The sequence below is a fragment of the Thunnus thynnus genome, chromosome 23 (genome assembly GCF_963924715.1).
Source record: "Thunnus thynnus chromosome 23, fThuThy2.1, whole genome shotgun sequence".
NCBI classification, from domain to species: Eukaryota; Metazoa; Chordata; class Actinopteri; order Scombriformes; family Scombridae; genus Thunnus; species Thunnus thynnus.
Window position 1 is genome coordinate 1,309,226 of NC_089539.1, and position 17,853 is coordinate 1,327,078.

Genomic DNA, 17,853 nt, shown 5'->3' on the forward strand with positions numbered 1-17,853 from the left:
TCATTTATGGAGCCATCAAATGCATGTTTAAAACCCTTTGACGGAGTTCTCATTTTAAAATGAGTCACTCACCTAGTTAATGTTAGTTAACGCGCTAACTGGAGCTACTAAAATCTGCTGGCTTTTGTCTACCTCATTCTGAAAACAAGTAGCCATTGTTTCAAACTGACTGAATTTTGGGTAGCAAATCTGCCACAGTTATCATTGTAAACTGCCTGTGAGAGAACAGAACATTTTGACAGGCATAGCAAGAGAAAATAAGGAGGGTTGGGGTTAAAGAAGGAGATATTTGATTCATCTGCTTTCAAGGTCTGTATTATTTCAATTTATGCTGTGCTCACATGCTGCATATTGCTGAGTAAATGTTTGCTTAGTCAAATTACTACAAACTAATTTCGAATTATTGTAGTGCATACACAATGCAGAGAGGGTGGGAGAAATGGAGGGATCAATAGGGGCCTATGGCTGACTTTTGCCCTGGGGCCGTCTTGCATATTAATCCATGTTAATACTGTATATTCATATTATAACTCAAAATGGGTTTAGTTTACATAGACAGTGCAGATTTCTTACAATGGCAACTGTATGGTCACTAAATCTCAGTCTGTTATCAGTATTTGTAGTTCTGGATGATTTCAACTGCTCCTCCTTTTGTGCATATGATGCAGACTCTTTAGACCTCATACTACTGCTGGGTTTTCTCCAGGATTTATTGTCTGTAGACTTTAAGCTTGAAGACTGGCTGAAACTGCTTAAATTTCAAAAAGGGAAGTTGTCTCTTTCCAAAAGCAGAGAGAGAGAGGGAAGCAGAGAGGGTAAGAGCCAGAGTAAAAATGTAGGAGGAGAAGGCAGACGGAGAGAGTTGATATGAGTGGGATGGACTTGAACAAACAGACAGAGAAAAAGACTCTGCTTCTGACAGAGACTCCCACCCAGTCGCCAGTTCCCATTTGAAGTCAATTCAACAGACTTACTCAGAATTTACTCTGCTCTTTCAACAGTAATCCTGCAGTGCCATACAGAAACAACTTGTGATTTGGTTTGTTAGCAGAGAGTATAAGCATCTGCTGCTGCCCAGGGTGTTTGTTTACACCCTGTGATGAAGCTGTACGGCAGGTAACTGAGAAGTGGAGGCCAGTGGAGCTGTGGGTAGCAGCAGGGTGACAGACATGCCATGTGTTAAGTGCCCACCATTTCTCACAGTGCTGGAACTTTCATCTGGTAGTCAGGTGACCTGCAGCCCTGTCTGACTGGATGGATGATAACAGTCTGTGTGTTTGACACCTGCTGCTCTGTGCAGGTCCTATACAGTATGACAGCTGTGGTGAGAAGCATACAGTGGGTGTGTAGAAAGAAGTGCAGATAAGGGGCGCTCCAGTAGTCTGCTAGTTAAGACCATAGACTGTATATAAAGCTGGATGTAGTGAGGTGTGATGTCACTCGATGGTTTGCATTGGAGGAGATGGTAACCCCTGTCTCTGTTCAAAAATAGTCTCTGGCATTGAATATGAATTTCCTGTTTCCATGTGACCAAAACCCCACACTTAGGTCATGTGATAACCCCTAAAAAGACCAGTGTGTAGGATTTAGTGGCATCTAGTGGTGAGATTGCAGATTGCAACCAACTGAATACCCCTCCCCTCCCCCTCCCCTTCCAAGCGTGTAGGAGAACCAATGGTGGCTGTGAAACTTGCGAAAAATGCAAAACCCTCTCTAGAGCCAGTGTTTGCTTTGTCCATTCTGGGCTACTGTAGAAACGTGGCGGTGCAACATGGCGGACTCCATGGAAGAGGACCTGCTCCCTATGTAGATGTAAAGGACTCATTCTAAGCCAACGAAAACACAACAATTCTTATTTTCAGGTGATTATACATTTATTAAAACATACTTGTGAATATCATATTCCATTTCTGCCAAGTCTGCTCCACTAGATGCCACTAAATTCTACATACTGCACCTTTAACAATCTTCCTAACAAATGAGTATCTGCTAATTAAGCCCAAGAGATGTGGCTGAAAGCTCCAGAAAAACCAAGTAAGAAGAATTATTTTTTCAAACTGCCTCGAAGGTCAATTTTTATTCCTATAAATGCAGTTAATTATTTTAGTTATTGTGCTCACATGGTCCATAAAGTTGTATTTAATGAAATTAGCAAAAACAAACTGATATGGAAGCCTTGGGGAAGGGAGGATTATGTGGTACTAATGCTTTATGTACCATTCATGATGGGAACTTGGGGGCCACAGGCTATACATAACGCTCAGAAGTCCAATCAGGGTCCAACCATAAATGTTTTGCTCCTGGGCCCTTGAACAACTTCATCAGGCCATGTGTTAAGCAAGATGCTGACGTAGTTAAGATGCTGATGTAGTTAAGGATGGTACATAACTTTTAGTGCATCCACAGGAGGTATGTCAGAGAGGGGTCATGTGGGTATCAATGTCATAGGGGTCACCTTAACAAATACATGAATATGAATGTGAAGTGGGGTTTGGCTGGAAATGTTGACTTCTCCTGGATGGATCAAGACTAAAAACTCTATATGTAAATCAAACATATACTGAGTTGAGCTGAGGTAAGAAGTGAAGCATTGATGTCTAACGACACTTTCTGTCTTTTTTCTCTGAGCATCCAGCAGCTTGTCCTTTGTCAGCAGCACATGCCTCAGTATCTAAGGAGGACTGTGTTTCTATTCTCACAAGCCAGAGAGAGAGAGAGAAGGGAGATGACCTTGGTTTTTCAGACTGTGGAGCGGCCTTGCTGCCTGCATGCACTGAGGAGATAAGCAGAAGTGCTGAGGAGCCAACGTGACAAACCCTGACGCCACACAGTGCTAAAGCTGGACTCTCCAGCACTGATAGGCTGTATATATACAGGAATACTGCAGGACTGGCTCATGTGATGCTTCTATTCAACATCTGTACACCCACACACAGCCCCCTCTTATCTGCCCCATATACTGACTCATTTTTCAACCAACTTTAATTACAGTTGCATGGTGGAGAATAATGGAGCTTAAAAAGAGATGGTGACAGCAAATGTACTGGAACTATTGTGGCCCTGCCTGGGAGTGCTGAATTGTTTGTTCAGTCCTACAGACATGACCCTTGCTGAAATATACAGGTAAACAAATGAACAGTTTACAGGGAGCAATGTAAAGCTTAATGTGGACATGTTTTATACAATCAGGAAACTTTATTCTTAAAGCTCCACCTTAAGGGAATGTTTGTGTATCACTTAGTGCTCGTATGTCATGGTAATCATTGGCATCCATCCAGAGGTAATCTGATTACAGTGTAAAATAGAGGGATTTATGAAACTATGGTCTTTGGTACATCTGTTCTCAGAGGCCTAAAGCAGGCTGTTGAAATGTGTAATCCCTGTTTGCTATCCTGCTGGTGAAGGTGAGTAAACAATACCTATAGCAACCATATCATGCAGATACTGTAAAGGGATTTGGGCGTCCTTTGGTGTGTGTATGCATGTACTTACACATGTTTGTACAAAGAACATTGGAAAAGCAAGTTAAAGCCTCACCCTGAGGCCTTGCCTACAAGTGTAAAGAAATCCAGTGTGACTGAACAGGTCCTCAATAGAAAACTGGTCTATAGCGCTCACCATATATGAGCAGTTGTCGTCTTAGCTTTATGCCACACAGCCCCAACCCTCAGCTAACATGTTGTTTTGCAAAAGCTGTTTTCCCCATACACACTGATTTATGCAGATTTATACTCTGCAGACCATTTTGGAAAAGCTCAGTTTTTGGGTGAGAAAAAATGTTGTTTTAGTCTGCATGCAAACTGAAATAAAAAGATACACAAATTCAACTGTCTCAGCATGAATGTACTCTAAAAATGAGTGCGCCAGAGATGTCATTAATAATCAGTCATAGTACATCTTCGTTTTCTCTTTGCTAGCCTGTCTGATTGTCTGAGTCCTTGTGTCTCCCGCAAGTTCTCCAAACTAAATGAGAAAATGTTGTTTCTAAATGCCTTTAACAATGACCCACAGGCTGTTTCTGATCTGACAACCCCTTTCACATGAAGACATTGTTTTTCAATGGTTGGTTAGGGTATGGTAGGGATCTGGTTGGGTAAACGAAATTTTTTTGTCATATTTTAGGGGCAGACACAAAGACTCTGGTGAGGATGCATCTGGATGCACCAGACCACTGAACGCTCTGGGGTGACGTGATGGGTGATGTACTGCAAGTTGGTCAGTCCTTGGTTTTTGCTCTGATGTTTTCAACATGGCTGCCACGTTATAAACTTTCTCATTTTACAGCTAAACAGTACACTAAAGTATGTTTCTGAAAACATTTGAGGGGTAAAATAGGCAATGCAGTAACAGAATCTTGATTCATATTTGATCAGCACTGCCTTGTTTGATAGTTTGATCTGAGTTTCACAAGCCATCCGCGTGATGGACGTCATTTGCATAAAGTTGAGGTCGAGTTGTGATATGCAAATTCAGAAACGGCAGGTGGTCCTTCAACTCGCTGTGCCGTAACCATCATGCACTGTACAGCCGGATCTCCTGTTATCCATAGAAAATGAATGGGATCCATTGACTTGACATCCATCAATAGATTCGCTGTGTCTGCACCTTTAATCATTTGAACAAATGAAGTATGCTGTTGTTGTTCTTGGGAGGACAGACTCAGTTTTCTTGGCTTGTCAGACTTCTGTTTAGTGATGTTAGCATTAGGATTGCAACTAGAAATCATTTGATTAATCTGTCGATTATTTTCTCAATTAGTCTGTTAGTTGTTTGGTCCACAAAATGTCAGAAAATGATGAAAAATGTCGATTACTGTTTCCCAAAGCCCAAGACGCAACCTCAGATGTCTTGGTTTGTCCACAACAGTCCACAACCAAAAGATATTCAGTTTATTGTCATATAAGACTAAAGAAACCAGAAAATATTCACATTTGGAGAAGCTGGAATCAGATAATTTTAATTATTTTCTCTTAAAAAATGATTAATCGATTATCAAAATAGTTGGCGATTAATTTAATAGTTGGCAACTAATCAATTTCCAACTAATCACTGCAGCTGTAATTACCATGTTCATAGATCTCAGCAATTAAATTGGTGAGTGCAATGTTACTGATAAAAAAAATATGAATAAAACATAAGAGGAATAAAAGGAATTATTCTTAAAAAAGTGTTCCATGTGTTTTTCATGATGCTTCATATTCCAGATTTCTATTTTCCCTGCAATACCAACAAGGAGTTAATCCCTCTAGTACTGCTGTGTCTACTCAGCAAAATAGTTACTTAAACAGAGTAAATGCATTCTCTCCAGCACATATCATATGATGGAGGGAGAGAGGAGAGCAGCTCTTTAGGTGGCTAACTTTGAGTTAATTACAGTAAACTAGGGGGATAGCAGTGCACTGTGAAATCTTATGTGGCAGTTGGTCAAAGTAAGCTAAGCTTTCTCTCCTTTTTCTTCTTTTTTCAGTCAGGGTAAATGACTTGAAGATTTCTGAGCTGGTGGATACAGAAGCTCTGTGATGTAACTAACCGGATTAACGGTTAGCTAGGACTTCATGGGAGGAAAATGCAGTGTGGACTCCTCATCCTCTGCTGCAATGGCAACACATACAGCATTAAATGTATAGAAGATACACTTACACACACACACACTGGAATTACATACACACCTTTACTGTCTATGACAAACTAAGGATGAAGAAAGAGTGACCACATGATCAACAAATTATGTTCATGCAACCATTGTTTGAGGCAAAGAACACCAGAATGACTAAAACCATTAAAAACTAGGTAGCCTCTAGAAATCATGTCAAATAGGGTATTGAATTTTCACAAAGGTATCTTTACTTCTGATGAGTCCTACAGTACATTACAATTCCTACAAATTAAACAACAAAATATTCTTATTGTCTTTAAAAACAACCAATATTAACATATTCCTGCCTCATGGACAGGATGACATACTCATCCCTGCCATCCAAACATCTCACCAATCACCACTGATTCATATGACTGTTCCTGATCTGCCACTGATTGTTAAGTTCAGGCAGAAAAACTACTTAGGGTTGGAGAATGATTGTGGTTTGGTTTTTCTTAAGGTTATGACACTTTTGTATGTTGTATGTTTGTGTCCATGTCCAGCAACCTCTTCCTCACAAGGTATTGAGGCTCTAGAAAAACATCATGCCATACTCTTGACAGATGGACATGGACACTAGAGATCCTTATCAGGGAAATGTAAACATACATAATATCCAGGCTTTTGAGGCCCCTGGAGGAAAACCTTGTCTTATAGTGTGTGCTGCCATATTCAGTAGTTTCGCTGAGGTTTTAGTAAAATGGGCATCTTTCAATTGATGCAAATATTTAAGATACAGGGTTTGGTTGGACAGGGTTCAAAAGATGTTATATTGAATACCAATCAATAGTTTCTACACTATTGACAAGGAGACCATTAGAGTTAGCGGTGATATTCAGTAACAACAGAAAAAAGAAAAAAAAAGAAAAAGCAAGGACATTGTAAGTAAATATTAGCATGTGGTCAAATTCATTCCTTCATTTGAATGGGGGCAGTGTGTTGATGCAGCAGGGGTGCCAGTGCAGTGGGGTCCACAAAACAATAAAGAGTCATCTGGCAAAAAAGTTGAGCTGGGGTCAATTTTTGCTGCAACGCCATCCAGCAAGGTGCTGCATTGGCCAATCACATACATGCTGTTTACATTTGTTGTAACATCCTGTCTGTGAGTATTACAAACCACTGTGCTGTGTTTTTGTGTCTGATAAACCTTTAAATGAATGAATCTGTAGCTCCAACATGACTTCCTGGATGGTTTTTCATTGTCTCATTGGTACCTTAAACAACACGCCCCCACCAACACATTGTTTTTACGCAGGGCTGATTTTGGTCTAAATGCAGCCCAAGTCATTTTAAGATCTCTGAACTGAAGGAATTAAAGAATTGTTGTTAAGTTGATTTCTATTATTGATCTCTTATTGAATTTTGCTTCAAGTCCCTGACAATATACATGACTAGTGCTAATGATTACTTGAGGAGGTTTATATGCATTTTTCTTTTACTCGAACAAACCTTGGTGTATTATCTTAAGACGCTGTCTCCGCCAGAGTGTCCTACTTTGGAAAAATCATTAAAACTTACTGAGGCATTTAATGCCAATTTTATGGCTTTTTTGTGAGCTACTGCTTGCAGACTGCAGACTCTTGTCCTATAGACTCTCCAACACACCCACGCAGATACTCCCAGCATAAAAGATAGGACAGATGATGTGAGCGATTGCAATGTTTAGCCTATCACTTGATCATGAATATGCAACTATGTGCAGTATAGTTAGTGGTGGCGGTGGGGGTGGGGGTGGGGAGGGTGTTGTCTGTCCTAGGGAGGAGACAGGGAGGAGGGGTTTCTCTGTGAGGAGATTTGGTGAGGTGTAGCGTGGCACTGCTTTGAAGTCTCTGAATTGCTGTTGCAGACAACCATGAGATGGGACTTTGAGTTTCCAATTACGCATGGCTCTGTGCAAAATATGAGGAAACTAACTTCACTCAGCTGGCAAGATATGTCAGCCCCATGCTGAAGATAAGAAGCTGGCTGCCAAGTTTCTTTGCATGTTATATAACATGTTTTATGTCATATTTTGCATCATGTATCTCCACTTACTATGTCAGCATGCTGTTTCAGTGGCATTTCTACCATGACAAGAATAAAATCCAGAGCTTCCATTATTCAAAGCTAGGCAACTGTCCTGGGCTTCAGCAGCCAGAGGGCTCACTGAAAAGGAATAGAATGTAATAGACACTTTTTGCATTCATTTTTAGACATTTGAGGTTTTTGTTACATGAAAATATCGAATAGAAAGGAGTAAAAGGCCCATTTGAACCGCTTCAATTCAGGCTCAAACACCACCTATGGTTGTTTTTCAGCTCATGAAGAGATGATGATGAGATGCTTAACTTAAACCTATGAAAATAAATAAACCAGGTACAAATACATAGAACAAACCTGCCTGCATGCTACCGATTTCTGCTGCTGTACACACTGTTCACACAGAGTATCTGTTAGCTTCTGAATCTCTTTGCCAGTTTACATTTGATATTTTGCCAGGCCACTACTGAAGTTAGATTACAGTGTTTACCACACTGAGCTGTACACATGCTGACTTATACAGCCTTTTCATCAATGTGACTCACATGCATCTATATTGCTGAAGGGATTTATCCGTCCTTGTATGATGCATCACAGATAGACTGCCACAGCACTTAAAGCCAAGATTCTCTGTTCTACAAGTGAAAGGAAGGCATAAAGAGATGAGTAATTGTTATACACCATTCAAATTAATTATGCACTGAAAAATACTGTGTATTCTCCAGCCTCTGTTTCTGTAAAAGATAGAGTGAGAGGATCTGTAGCTGGAAACTACAGTGCAGCACAATGAAGCTAAGTTGGCAGGAGCAGAGCTGTTGATATACTGTGCATCTCCTCATACTGTTTTTAGAGAGAAAGCAACATGAGCCAAGGCTGGCTCTGCTCTAGACCTCCTATACTACTGCTGAAGCTGAAAGACATCTCCACTGTTATACAGTATTTTATATTAACCGTTTATTATCTAGGAAAATTCAATGGGGAGATTTCATGCACATTTCCATGTCCATATTTGTATTTATTATTCTTTACTCAAAATGGCAACTTCTCAAATACATCTAGGGCTGCTCCATTAATCCAATTTGATTGGATTGTATGGATGATATATATATATATATATATATATGTGTGTGTGTATGTATGTATGTGTTGTATGTGTGTGTACATATATATACATAATAATTATATACTTTTTTTACATTTATTGTTTTATTTGTTTTTCAGTTGAATATATATTTAAAGTTCAAATAAATCCACTGTTAAAGAGACAAGTTTTTTAAAAAACAGTTCAATAAAGGCATGGTGTTTCCGAGGTCAATGAGTTATTGTGTTAAATAATCGTGATCTCAATATTGACTAAAATAGTGATTGTGATTTTTGCCATAATCCAGCGGCCCTAAATACATCCGTACATGTTGGAGCCTGAATCAGATGTGGAACAAGAGAGTGGACAATACAAACAACACATGGAAAAACCTTAGCAACCACCTCAGCAACAAAGATTACAGAACAGATTGTTTATGGACATGTGACAAGCTGATGTCACCCCACCCTGTGTTCAGAGGAGGCTGAAACCTGCGCTTTGTCTTACAGGGAACATTTTTACATAATCTCACCTCAACTTTGACCATGTTTAACATCCAACATAATAACATTATATAAATAACAGAAATTCACAAAAGGCATAATATGTCCACTTTCAGATTGACTGAGGAACACCCTGCTTCACAATCACACAGTGCCAAACATTCACACTCTACTGGTGCAACTCAATCACCACACAGAACGACGATGATGGACAATTCTGCAAAATGCAGTTTATGTTCAGAGCCAACATTTTTAAAATGATTTCTTTGTACAATTTCTGCAAATGGTTAAAGAAATGTGCTTATGCTTAGATGAGAAGACTGATACCACTGTTGGACATGATAATGTTATCAATCTTCTCATCTAACTCTCATGAGAAAGAGAATAAGTGTATTTTCCAAAATGTTATACTTTTCCTTTCAGGTAGTGACGCTCTGAAATCATCACTGGGCTGCTTCTCTCAGTCTCTTGCTGTATTGAGAATACTTCTAATACAATCTGTGCTGAACACTTTCTGCTGCTGCTTCATCTTTCCACCACCACACCACTGGAAGGCTTTTATTGTGAAGCAGCTACAGGAAATTTTAACTCTGTCACAAAGGTTAGAAATTGTCTCCTTACTCCTCATTTAATAGAAATTAGGCTTTTAGGGTTAGGGCTTTCAACACTGTGGACCACAGTATCCTGATTGAGAGACATACAGCCAAAGTCCACTGGATCCGGTTGAGTTGTGTTCAGCTGCCATTCTAGCGTGCATTCATCTTGTTATACTGAAGCTGAATTACCGATAAAGTTTTCATAAAGTTCTCATTTTAAATACATGTATATATTTTTTCAAATATGTTTCTGTCTCTGTTGTCAGATAAAGGGAATGAGTAAAAATTTGGTTGCAGTTCATAAATACAATGTTGACCAGCAGTCATTACCAAGCTGCTGATAAAATCATTATTTTATGATCACGACATCGTCAGACAAAATAAGCAAAAATACATGTTGATGACAAGCTGTGCTGTGAGATCAACTGTACTGTCATTTAAAATGAGTGATCACAGAGGAAGTGAAAAGTGACAAAACTGTGGACACCTTTAAAAGCAGCTCACCTGTGTAGCCTTTGTTTAGTTTGATACATTTTGTTTGTTATTTTACTGTTAGTGATATGTTTGACTTTTTCATGTCATTTTCTGAAATATGCTCTAGAAAGCTAATGTAAATGTTTTTACTACTTTCTGTGCTTTTTTTCCTCAGTAACAAATTAGGCAGTCCCTTGCACTGTGTGTGCATCACAGATGAAAATTCAACAACACACACATTAAATGTGTAAATCCTAAATTGTGTTCTGATTCAGAGCCCAGTCCATTCTCCAAACACACATCTGCCTCTCAGACCTGCTGTCTGCCTGCCGTGACCCCCAGGACAGCGATAAGGTCCACACTCAACCCTGTGTCCGGCCTAAAAATAACACCAAGCTGCTGACTGCAGCAAACGTCATCATGAGTCTGCAAAAAAAGCTCCTGTAACCCTTCGGCTCAAAGTTAACCAAATTGCTGCCAAAACCTGCAGTCTGTCTAGATCTATTTTATTTTTATTTCAGAATTTAAATAGAGGATAAACCCTTGAGATGCACCATCTCGTTTTCAAGGGTGTCCTCACAGAGAATAAAAAGTCACAATATTTAAACAGAACAAAATATATTAGATAATAAATAATAAATAATATGAATAAATAAATAAATAAAATAAATACAATACAATAACAAAAAAACAATCAACATGATAACATCAACATGGACATACACATAGACATAAGGGCTCTCTCATCATCCCAAACCCCACCTGCTACATCTGTTACATGAGTCATCTGTACAAAGGATGAACAAGAAAAAAATGAATAGATCAAATAACATTATGTAAAAGTATAAAGTCTACTTATGGACAAATATGAAGGTACATACAATCAAAAACAAGAACAAGTAGATTTAAGGTGGATAAGCAACAAAATCTTGAAGTCATGGAAAGAATAAATTGATCTGAGTGAGTTAGGCAAATTATTCCAATCTGATGGTGCTTTCAACTTAAAAGCACATCTCCCAATTACTTTACAAATTCTAGGCACAGAAAAAAGGATGTTGAGTGTGTCTAAGTGAATATGATGAACCAAATGGAACCAAAAAATGTTTTAAGTATACAGAATAGTTAGAGTAAATGTACTTGAAAACAAAGAGCAACCAATGAAAATATCTCCTAGAGGGAAGTGGTAGCCAGTTCAGTGTGTTGTACATGAAACAATGATGTGTGCATTAAGGACACCTCAGGACAAATCTACAAATATTATTGTAGACTAAATTTAAAGGTTGAAGATGGGATTCTGAGGTGTTCTGGTATATGATATCACCATAATCAATAATGGGAAATAAAAACTGTTGGACAATTAGTTTTCTTACTTGGAGAGTAAGACAATTAATTGACCAATATAGCATTTATTTTATTTCTAATAAAGTCAATATGAGGCCTAAAAGACAATTCAGAATCAATCCAAAGTCACAAGTATTTAAATTTATCAATGTTAATAAGTGAAGTCCCATACGTAACATTAATAGCCAGCTCAGCAGGTGAATGATTAAGATTATAACTAGTCCCAAACAACATGCTGCAAGACTTCTGCTTGATTAATATGAGATTGTTATTTAAAAAAAAAGTTTTTGAACAAAAGGAAATTCTGATTGCAGAGAGCTTTGAATTTTAGTTATATCAGAGTCAGCTGTGTATATAACATCATCATCTGCATATAACTGAACAGAACAATTTGAACAAATTTTAGGATAAAAACAGAGAAAAGTAAAGGATAGGTCCTTGTGGTACATGCCTTTCAACAGTTAAATAATCTGATTGATGATGAAAAGAAACACAACGATAACGGTTATGGAGGTAAGAATTAAACCAAAATAATGCCTGCCGAGAGACACCAATAGCATAAAGTTTATCAAGAGGAAGATAATGGTCAACTAAATTGAAATCTTTCTGTGTATGTGTGTGTGTGTGTCTGAAGTGAAGACCATTGGTGGTTACGTCTCATTGAATCACTCCCAATACATTCCAAATGACTTCCCTCTCATTTCATCAAGGCCAGTCCAAATAGAAATACTATGCTCTGAAATCAACCTGCTCTGTCCTCTTCATTTGCTAGTCATCACAGTGTGCAGAAATGCTTCTATGTACAGTACATTATGCATTTAAGTCAATGTACATTTGAAAATTATGGACAATGGACAGTTGTTTAATACAATATATTGTACATTGTGTGCATAAATGTCTAAATCCTATATAATACCACAAAGAGCAGAGGGTTTGCTCCCAATTGTCTCCTTGTAATTAAGTTCATTACAGCTACTTTGCATTAGCAATTATGAAAGATAATGCTGCCCATATTAAAATGTCAGATGTATGTGAAACGTGAACTATCCACTCCTGAGAACTAAAGTCATACAGAAGAGAACAGGCTGGATGTTGGGCATAGAAAACACAGGACCAGAATCTGGATCATGTCCTGCGTTCACAGCATGTTGTTACAGTAAATGTGGGCTATAGAAATATTTTGGTTAAGGAAAGATGGTGGTTTTGGTTCAATATAGAGACATTAAACTCATCCTGCATCATGTCACCTTTCTCAACATTTATCCAAGACCACTACCTTTCTCTAACCTCAACCTAGTGAACAATAAAACTGTTAACCATGTTTTACGTGCCAGCAGAGCAGAATGACCTTTATTTAAAAGAGTTTTTGGTGAAAAGGCGAAATGATCACAGAGTAAGAGTGGCTTTTACAGACGAATCCTCTAAGCCAAAGCTCTGCCAGATTGATCCACGGGCTACTGTGACTCACGCACTTGACTGCATGTGCTGGAGATGTGGCACAATTCTTCCGCCATCCATTTTGAATGGAAGTGGGGAGAAGGGGATGCAAGTGCTATTTTCAGCAGCTGAGGCAAAAGCTCACATGCAAAAAAGGATTATCTACATGGACAAATATAGAGCAGCAAAGAGTGGATTAACACAACCATTATATTCTAAATGCACCACCTAAGATACCACAAGAATTCTATGAAATTACATTTTTTTTTATTCAAACCCAGCCTTGTTAATCAGCTCAGTTAATATTATCATTTCAGCTGTCCTCATATATCACTCTCGCTCATTACCAAGGATTTTTTCCCTAGTCATTTTGTTTAACTGATCTTGTCCAGTTGAAATGGATATTTAAAAATCATACCTCATGAGTTGTATTTTGCAGTTAGAATATAAAATAATCCAGATTGCCTGTATGTTGGAAGACATGAACAATTACAGAAAGGTCATGTATGTCACAATCTGCTCCTCAGTCCCTCTCTGCAGCCACACGCTCTCATCCCCAGCCCTCTGCATTACTCTCTGTTTCTGTATCCAGTCCCTGCTCACTTCTCCCAGGTCATGTACTTTCTTCCTACTCCCCAGACACATCCTCAAACTGTCCACCAGACGCCCTCGACTTTCCCTCCTTTCCCCATCTACACACCTGTTCCTAATTCTCATCAGTCCTGCAGCTACCTGGCCTATTCCTCACCTGCATTTCATTCCCTCATCAGACACATCACTTACTGGTCCATTTCTTTTGCTCTCTCCCAGTTCGTCATAGTTGTTTTCATGGACTCTCATGTTCTAGCCATCTTGACCTTGACTTTGACCTTGACCTTGACCCTGTTCCTGTTCCTGTTCCTGTCTGTTCCGTTCCTTTTACTTTTGTTACCTTGTTTTTTTTGTATGCTTGAGATGTTTCTTTAGTTCTCCAGCTCTCATGGTTTCCTGTTTCCCTCACATTAATCCAACTGAGCTGTAAAGCAGACAGCTATTATCCCCCACTGGAGCGCTAAATGAACTTGGAAAGCTAAGACTGCAGAAGAGCAAGTTCCATAATCCACAGCTGTCTTAAAGGATGCGGTTGCTTGTGGCAGCCTACTGTCCTCATCACATCATCAATGTCCAGAGAGGGACAGCTCTCTGCCAGAGGTGGAAGCAGCTGTAGGCTGTTCCATGTGACACACTTGTCAGTATAAGAATCCAACTGCATGCCACTTAAATCCCTCCTCTCCTGCACTGATCACAGCCATGGGTTGGTCTGAGGATAATAATATTTTTTTAAGGCCTAGACTGTCCAAATTTGATTTCGTTCACATTTCCCATGAATATTAATGAGCCACAACTCAGCATCCAGCCTTTCAACTGGGCTTCAATCTCACATTTCCTCCTTCAGTCCTCAGCGACAAAAGCAATACTTTGCACAAAACACATCTACTGGAATGAGTCAGTGTTTTATATCATGCAGTGATATAGTGGTGATTATGATCATCATAAGGAAATTGACCTCCAATACAAATAAAACCAGAAGTTTGATACTACATATATGTGGGCCTGATCCTGTGATCTTGTATTTGTTACTATACATACAAAAAAGTTGGATTGTGTACTGAAAAAATGTCTTTGTCTCTGGAGGAGCTTTGTCAAGTCTGAGAAAATAACCCTGATGATGTCATCATGATGTAAGATGTGGATGGATCCAGTGTTTTTAGTGCTTGATCCATACTGGGGGACTAAAAATTATCTGAGTCTCCACTGCTTCAATTTTGACTCTTCTGCTTTTAAGTCCCTACACTTTATGGAAATGAAAAAAGTTAAAAGTTGAAATAAGAGTGTGGCCGTTGGTCATTGTAGAAAAAACTGTTGTTAGAAAAAGTGATTGTCACTTCTAATAGAAGGATATGAAAATGTGTATTTTGGTAGATTAAGTATAAACCACAAACATAAACCATCACTCATATACAAAATTAAAGGCCCTATTTATTTTATCTAAACAAATAAATAAATGAATAAAAGCAAAAGTGCTTCATCTCTGACTTCTGACTTCAGGAGATCATTTCAGAAAGCTTTTTCACGTCATATAGGATGGATAACTGCATGATATTGTTCTCTAACTGCTTGGAATGTGTAGCTATACTCTGTTTTGGAAGGAGCCTAACACCATTTGTCATACAGGGCATTTCTGACACTCATGGGAATCCATGGGAATATGTTGACGCATGTCTACATTAATGTGTCAATGGCATTAATGCCCATTTTAAAAGGACTCACATTATAAGGGCTCACCAATATGTGTTTAGTCAAATGTTCTCCAGCTTTCTTTGTTCAGGAGTGTGTACAGCTGGGAGGCTGTCAGAGTATGTTTTCAGCTATGTGTCCCTGATGCTCATCCTCAACTTCATCTCATCGGTAAACATGAGTGCAGCACAGCTCAGTGAGTCAGGAAGTCAGCACAGACACCTGAGGGGCTGCATGATAGTGACCACAGTGAACTAACCTGGCAGAGTACACACCTCGCTGTGAACTGTGGAGTGTGACTGGGGTCATGCAGCTCTATCCCTGCTGACAAGTTTATGAAATGAATGTCACTTCTGGAATATTAAACTTTAATAATGCATCTTTAAATTGTAAAGTTAGGCATGTAGTTAACTGAGAATGAATTATTATAATGGCTGTCTGCACGGATCAGTGGAGATACTTGAGAAACAAAAATGTATATTTTGCTTGCTTAATAAGCCTTGTTTATTTTGGACTGGCTCCAAATAGTTCAAACATTAGATACAGAGCAATTTGAGGTTGGTGTTTAGGGGGTTAGCGTTAGGGTTGGTAGAACAGGTTGGTTGTTCAATCTCTAGCTCCTCCATTCCACATGTTGGACTATCCTTAAACAAAAACTAACCCCCCAAGTATATATGCAAAGTATGCTTTGGACTTACATTGTCTGCCAACTCAATTTAATTTAACATACCAAAATAGAACACACCCCAAAATCAATTGTTGTAGTAGCAGTTTCACTAAAGGGGACGTATTATGCTTTTCCTTATTTTCAGACATATATATAACATCATAATGTTGGATGTTCATGTTAAAAGTGGCCGACGTGTCAAATAACAAGGTAAACGTATGTAGCAGTAATCTCTGTGAGCAAAAAGCAGCACCTTCAGACTGCTCTGAACGCTCGGTTTCCATATGTTGTTGTTTCGGCCGTTTGTAGCGCCACTAACGAAGCTCTGCTAATTCAGTGAGGAACACGTTTTTACATCCTGTAAATTCTTCACAATAAAAGGCTCTCATTAGTTAGTCATTGAGAAGCTTTTAATTTGAAGCAGTAAAGCAGAAAATGTTTGGTTTGCATAGACGATGAAATTACACAACTCTGATACGTAAAGCTGACCAATCAGAACAGAGTGGGCTCATCGCGAGGGGGGCCTTAAAGAGACAGGAGTTAAAACGGAGTGTAAGAGAAACTGTGTATATTGAGGGGCTGCATAAGGGGCCAGTATGAGATAAATAAGGAGTTTTTTGAACTGTGAATCATCCCAAGCTACTCTAGTGGAGTCCAAAAATAAAAATTTACAGCTGAAATGAGCATAATAGGTCCTCTGTAAGAAAACAGCTCTGACAGTTGATAACTGTTAGCTTAAGCAAGTCTCCCACAAATTAGGTTTATATACAACTAATCTGCAACAGAAAATAATTTGAAGTAAATGTTATGCCTCCCAGATTATGTTTCCTATTAACATAATGAGGACATCTTGTTAATGAATGTATCTGGAAAGTCACAAAATGTACCTGGAAAGTTGCAAAATGTGATACTGACATGTTCACTGATAATGTATTTCATTCGTTTTTCAATAAAATGTCCAATCTTGCTATAAAATACCCAGTCAACGCATCTACAGCCTTATTAATCTTCCAGTTATGTTAAGGCACTCACAGCTCTTGGTTAAGTTTAGAGAAAGATCATAGTCTCTTACCACAATATTTGACTAACCTTAACCAAAGTACTTTTGTTGCCTAAACCTGGACACACACGACCCAGGATCATAACCCAGGTCTTCTGTATTACACCCACTATCCACCCCAACCACCTCCTTGCATAATGGGTGTTGTGAAAAGCTTGGTGACGTAATGACAACTCGCAAGGACATGCTAGCAAATTACTGTAGCTGGCAAGCTAAAGGACATTCATGGAGGCCATTTCGCATGGTCACAAATTTTGGTGTGTGGACCCCTTTGCGAACATCTGTGTGGACATGGGCACATGACAAAATGTATGTCAAGTGAATCAACATGAACCCTCATGGCCATGCGGACCTACACAGAAAAAATGAATTAGCATTAAATGCTAACACAGTAGTCAGCTGGGAACATGCTACTGCTAGTCAGTCACAATAACTCCCAGCTGGTTTGCTAGATAGCTTGGTTGCTATCCGAACAATACATTTATTCAAGAGATGTACCATTTTCTGCTGTCTCTGAATAGCAGACCATACATCTATTGTGGAACAGTTTATACTCTGGCAAAGCAGGGTTAAAACTGGTGAAACACACATAATAGGCAATGCTACAGGCAGGTGACAAATTAAAGGAAAAACTGGTACAGGTATGAATGCTTGACCCTTACAGTGAAGGGATCCAGTGGCTCTGTTGTGCTGTGGGGGGCATTTTGCTGTCATGGTTTGGGTCCACTTGTCCCCTTAGAGGGAAGGGTCACTGCTAATC

At 39.0% G+C, this 17,853-nt stretch overlaps 1 protein-coding gene and 2 long non-coding RNA genes across 4 annotated transcripts in view; 2 read left to right on the forward strand and 1 right to left on the reverse strand.

Annotated features, from left to right (window-relative positions):
* Positions 1 to 17,853, forward strand: part of LOC137175612 (uncharacterized) — a 417,849-nt gene that overhangs the window by 297,097 nt on the left and 102,899 nt on the right. The gene's annotated exons all lie outside the window — the stretch shown is intronic.
* tmem178bb (transmembrane protein 178Bb) overlaps positions 1 to 17,853 on the reverse strand; it is a 144,172-nt gene that overhangs the window by 38,350 nt on the left and 87,969 nt on the right. The gene's annotated exons all lie outside the window — the stretch shown is intronic.
* Positions 2,643 to 7,039, forward strand: LOC137175750 (uncharacterized). Its single transcript, XR_010925709.1, has 3 exons — positions 2,643 to 3,123; positions 4,123 to 4,215; positions 5,468 to 7,039. It is a non-coding gene; the product is annotated as an uncharacterized lncRNA (long non-coding RNA).